General features: G+C 58.9%; 1 protein-coding gene across 1 annotated transcript in view; it reads right to left on the reverse strand.

Moving 5' to 3' along the window:
* The window catches only part of HPCAL1 (hippocalcin like 1), a 105,115-nt gene extending 100,832 nt beyond the window's left edge, over positions 1-4,283 (reverse strand). The window contains exon 1 of the mRNA XM_047069538.1: positions 4,009-4,283. The gene's annotated coding sequence lies outside the window, so the exon portion shown is untranslated. The remainder of the gene's footprint in view (positions 1-4,008) is intronic.
* Positions 4,284-6,000: the final 1,717 nt, after the last annotated feature.

Here is a 6,000-nt window from a genome sequence, read left to right on the forward strand (position 1 = left end):
AGCAGGTGCGGGGGGTGGGGGGTGCACTCGGCTTATAAAGAAAAATGAAAAGAGCCCCAAGAAGACATCTCTGCCCACCTGCTGTTGGCAGGGGAGGGTTGCAACAGGGAGAAAGCCTAACATCTCCCCGAAGGTGTCTTTAGTTAGTCATGCCTCATAAATGCAGAGATATGAAGCTCTGCCTCTGAAATTCAATTATACTTGAAAGGACATGGCCAAGGCAGGGTTCTCTTAAAGGATTTACTGTGCTTTTCTGATGATTAAAAAGAAAAAAAAAAAAATTCTCTAGACTGGCTCATCAGCACCTAAGAAATGCTGCACCTGTCAAACTGTATTGATTACCTGAAGTTACATTAAAACCCATGCCACTAGGTTCCACCCTCTTTTTTTTTTTTTTTTTCTGGTGGAAAGTACTTTGAAAGAAACATCTTCCCCCCCCATAGAGCAAGAGTCACGGAGACAGCTCCTGAACCCCCTCTGCTATCTCCGTATACAATTACCTGTCACCCCCTGGTTGGAAACTCGACCCAAAGCAAAGAGCGCGAGAGCTGTATGAGATGCATCGAGGGCACAGCCTCGCATGTGGACGTGAAAACGCCAAAGAAACCCAACGAAGACTGCGGGAGAATGGTGAGGCCCAAAGTAGACAGAGCGTCATTAAAGGCTACAAGTGCCCTCCTCCCGCAAGCACAATGACATTTGGGGCTGACACACTAGCAAAATACGCTTAATCCCCCCCGTCAAGCCTGGGCTGGCGACTCACAAATTGGAAGCATTATCCCGTAACAAACAAGCTTGGTTTAGGGCTTCCTGGAATGCGAAATTCTAACACAAACCTGATCCCGATCTAGATAAAATTTCAGCTGCCAAGCAGCTTACTCTTTGGTGCCAAATACACTCTGGGGCTCCTTAGTCCTATCCAGGATTATCACCGGTTCCTCAGTGACCTGAGCACTTTACCGCTTAGGAGAGGCAATACGAGGTCTTAGAATAAGTTTGAGGGAAGGACCGTAGGCGTGACGGGGAGACAGAGTGCCTAATGCACAGATACACACTAGGGTATTTTATGGGAAAAGGCAACCTTTGTAACCGTGCACGCGGGGCCCTGAAGGTAGCGGGTGTCAGCCGGGGAAGAGAGTACTTCTGCCTTACTAAGAGCAAACTCCGCAACACTTCCAGGTAGAGACAGAGCTCAACAAAGACGAAGCCCACATGGGGGCTGTGCACAAAGGTGAGTCCACTCCTTGGGGTTCAAAAGCTTGCATTCCGAATTCTGCCCGGCCCAGTCAGTGGCCAGAGAGCGGCGTTAGCATAAATTCTGGAAGAATGAGTCCCAGCTCCTTCATATCTCTTAAGAGTTTCCCTCTAGAGGGTTTGTTGGAAATGAATGGATACTGGCCCGAGTTTGGGCAAATCTCTGTTCTTCTGGGGTTTAGACTTGTTCCTGCACAAGTCTGAGCCTCCAGCCTTCTGATTCCCAATGCCAAGTGTCCCCCACGATTATCACACGTTGGCATCTATTTTCCACCTTACAAAAAGCATCAAAGCGGAACCCAAAGGGAGCAAGCAAGGCTAAAACGCACCACGTCGAACCACATCCCACCGCAAGCAAGAGGCAGAGCCCCTGAGCCTTCCCTCCGGCACATTATCCAATAAAACCTCAAGAGCTCAGTAATTACAGGCGCTCTCAAAAGTGAAACAGAAATAGATCTAGGGCCAAAACACTGGTTTGCTTGAGATAAAGGGTGGCCTAAAGCAGAAAATACAAAACAACCACCACAACAACAAACAGGCCAGCTCTCAGTCTATCTTCTGATCTGAGAAAGCCAGCCTGATTTGTTTGTTTTGTTTTGTTTTGTTTTCCAGTATTACTGAATCTGATTACGGGGAAGAGAGCAGGATTCAGATGAAAGGCCCTTTTTTCCCTCTAGGATATAAAATCATTTTAGGAAAACAGAAAAAGCAGGTTGCATTTTATGTGTGCCCCTGACACCAAATCAGATGAAAACTTAGCTTAGCCAGGTCCCCTGGCCTGCGATCACCGCTGAAGCCTCGGCGGTCAGTGCTGGCAAAAGACAGAGCAAACGAGAGGTTTCGGCTCCCGTGTCATAAAAGCCTGCAAGGGATGCCAGCTTCCCGGAGCACACCCACCGAGAGCCGATGATCCCGGGAATTGCATCCCACACCTCCGCACAGCCCGTGATGGTCCCCGTGCCCCCGTCCCCATTCCATGCCACTGCCCCATTTTGAGAGCCTCACGCACCACGAGGCTGGCCGCTCCCCTGGTGAAAGGTTATTTGTTTTCCGGACTGGGGAGGGTCCTGAGAGGAAGAAAGAAACCACGGCGATGGAGGGAAGGAATCACCAGCTCTGGGAGAAGGCAGCAGGGCAGCGCGGGCCAGCTGGCCCTGCTGGGTCTGAGCAAGCGCTGTGCTGCGGTTGGCAGGGCTCTCCCCGAGACTGCACCGTGGTCAGAGGGTGTGCGCATCCACTGCCGTTCAATGTTACACAGTAGTAGGTTTCAAACTGAATATTTGACACATCGTGGCGTGGGACTAGGAGGAAGGGTCCCACGGAGCCTCGGCCTGCTGCGGAAGGCTGATCCAACAGAACCCCAGTTGCATGGGCGGGGGGTAGGGTCGGCTGGAATCCAATGCCGAGGCCCAAGGCGGGACTCGCCGTCCTGGCAAACAGCCTCCTCTAGGGGGACTGGGTGTTGGCCGAGAGTAAAGGGGTATGGCCTTCAGCTTGACGAGGCCAGGCTGGGATGCCCTGGGAGCCCGAGAGTCACGTCTGCGGGGAGCACCACTTTCACGCCCCGGCTGGCAGACTGTGTGAGATGCTACAGCCCCGGGGACTAGGCACTTGTTGAACAAAAAGGCTCCCGACTCCAGCAGCCGCCGCGTTTGGCCAGGAGAGGGACCCCCAGCTCGGGCGCTGGAGACTTCGCTGCGGGGCGCTGCGCGCTCCTGCACACCCGAGGCGGCGCCGCCCGGGAGATGCGGCGAGCAGGCGGCGCACCCAGCAGCCTAAACTTTCTCGAATCTCGGGGCTTCGCGGTTAAGTTAGGGCCGTGAGAGAGGCACGAAACACGCGCGGGGGGCGGGGGATGTAATAGCCCCACCCACGATGAAGGGGAAAAAAGGATTTAAAAAAAGAGAGAGAGACGCTAATTCAATTAACTTAGCACCTACTATGTGCCAAGCACCCGGCCGAGACCTATCTTTAGCGCGTTCTCATTTTAAATGTCATGACATACCCCAAGGGAGGAACTGTCCCCATTTGATACAGAACCAAATCTCAACCAGAGAAGGTGGCGTGTCTGGCCCAGGTCGCAGTGCGGGTCACGGCGATACCAGGGCTCCTAACTCAGGAGCAGGGCTCTCTGTCCGTCGCCCCTCCGCCCGTAAGGAGGGAGCGGATGGCCACCGCGCCAGCCCCCTACCCTGGCCGGAGCTCACCTGCCACCCACGTGGGCCGCGCGCACCTGCCCCCCACCCCCGCGGGGCCAGCCGAGGCTGCCCCAAAGGCCCGCACTACCTCCCTCGGATCCCAGCTGTCTCCCAGGGCCCTGGAGCTCCGCACTGCGCCGGCCGGTGGGGGACAGAGGGCCCCGCACGCAAGGCTGGACGCCCACGCCCACCCCGCCACCCGCGCCCCACGCGCAGCCGCTCACCCAAGCCACCCGCCCCGCACCCGTCCCCACCAGCAACTGCGCCCGGACACACAATTCCACAAACGCAGCCCAAAATGTGCACACCCACTGCACACACGGATCCCCACGAGGACACGCCATTCCAGGGACACGCCACCGTCCTCGGTCACCCACAACTCCACCACGCAGACAAACACAGGCACCCCCAACACACACCACGCGAGCGCGCGCGCACGCACACACACACACACACACACACACACACACACTCACGCACGCAGAGAGCCCGATCGTAGCTCACGCCAGTGCACACGCCGGCACTCTCCGGAGCCCGCAGCCCCTCGCTACCCTACCTGCTCCGCAGCAGGACGCGGTCCGCCGGCTTCCCCAGCCCAAGTTCGGCGCCGCGGGCGCTGGGGCAGGCGCGGGCCGCTGCCCGGGACGAGCGCGCCGAGGCCGGGAGGGTGGCTAGGAGCGCGGGCCTCCGTGCGCCCGCAGCCTCCGCGCCGGCCCTGCGTTCATCGCCTCCCAGAAAAACAAAAGGAAGCCGGCAGCGAGGGAGGGAAAGAGGTGGAGGCGCCCGCCTGTCCGCCGGTCCGCCCGTCCGCCGCCTGCGGTCGCCTCGGCCCGCCTGCCAGCGCCGGGAAGGAAGGGACTCGAAGGCGGGACCCGGAGGCGGGGGCCGGGGGCGGAGCGTGCGGCCGGGGCTGGCGCTCAAGTTTCCAGCGGACCCACCCCCGTCTCGACCACGCCCCCGTCTTGCCCCCGCCCACCTACCCTGCTTGGGTCGCGCCCCCGTCTCTAGCCACGCCCCTTGCTGGCCCTTCGGCCCGGGGCCTCAGAGCTTTCCGCGCCGGCCCCTCGCGGCCCTTCAGCGCACTCTCCGCCCGGCCTAGGCCTTAACCCGGTCCCGTGTCGGCTGGATTTCGGGGCAGGACCGGGGCCGAGCACCAGTTCCGCCTCCCTAACCCTTGGCCTCTGGCCTACGGGTGTGGGAGAGGCGGGGAGGCGGCACCGGGAGGGGCCAGTTCCGCGCCCACTCCCCCGCCTCCCCAGTCCTCTGCAGGAAGTGCAGCCCTTTCTGGTGGCCCAGAAAGGAAAGAGGCTGGAGTCGCCCCAGGCCATCTCCCGGGGCCCTCTGGCATCCTCCCCGCCAGCCCCCCCGGGCAGATAGCACCAGCCTTCCCGCGCCTCTTTCAGGGAAGAACCGAGGACCCCTGAGTTCCAGTTCTGGTTGCCTTTGCCAATTCCGGGCGGGCGGTTCGGGCAAGTCCCTTAGACTCCCGGCCTTGGTTTCCCCACCTAGGAAATGGACGGGAGCCTCCCAGACGTGCTCTGGGCCTTCAGTCTCTGCGGAGGAAGGGACTTGGGGGAAATCTCGTTTTTCAGGGGCCGGTGGCCTGGGTGTCAGGGAGAGACAACCCCATGCGTCCTGCAGACTTCCTCAGTCCCCCTCCGAAGGCACCTGCCTGGGAGAGAGGGAGTGAGGGACTGTGCTTCCCAGAGCCTCTCCTCCCAGTAGCTCCTGAAGATCTGGGCCCTGGAAAAGCAAATATATACACCCACCCACCACCACCCACCCCAAACATCCCCGAAGAAAAGGTAACCACAGAAACAGCCATGAATGCGGAGCTGGGCGTTAGTGTTAGGCTGAGACAGTCTGTCTCTCTCGCGTCTCTAGGGGAAAACGCAAATCCTCCTGCAAATACTCCTCCACAAAAGTGGTGAGTGAACTCCCATCACACAGGAGGCTGCAGAGAGGAATGCTGGTGGGTGGCTTCGGGCCGGGGGAACAGGGTGGGCCGGCAGGCAAGGTGGTCGAAGCCCAGACCTCTCTCTCTCTCTCTCTCTCTCTCTCTCTCTCTCTCTCTCTCTCTCTCTCTCTCTCTCGGCAAGCAAATGGCAAAACCACCCCAGAGGCATTTAGTCTCCTAGGCAGCCCTGCTGTGGGGATTAAATGCGATCATTACTCAGCTGTCAGCAGCAGGGGGCCGGGGTGACGTCACAGGGAGCCACTCTGGTACCTGGGGCACCCTCTTTCCTTCTCAGCAGACCAGCAGCCACGGTGATGCAGTATATCCACGCAGAGGGTAGGGTTACAGGTGAGACGCCTGCGGTCACATGTCAAACCCAGGCCCATCCACCAGGTGGATACTGGGTTTGACGGGGTAAGTCACGTTCTGCTGGGGTCACACGTGAGGCTCACTTCTCACTCAGGTTGCAGTTGGAGGGCTCGGGGAAGGCTGGTCACGAGCATTCGGGAGCTCCAGCCCCTTCCAGCTGGAGATTCCAGCAGAATCTCTTCCAACTGGAGATTCTTCCTTCAGGACTTCTGAGGACTCCGC

This window comes from Lynx rufus, unplaced genomic scaffold (assembly GCF_022079265.1).
Source record: "Lynx rufus isolate CCGP_SWC_20201006 ecotype Redwood Valley unplaced genomic scaffold, mLynRuf1.p SCAF_8, whole genome shotgun sequence".
Classification (NCBI taxonomy): domain Eukaryota; kingdom Metazoa; phylum Chordata; class Mammalia; order Carnivora; family Felidae; genus Lynx; species Lynx rufus.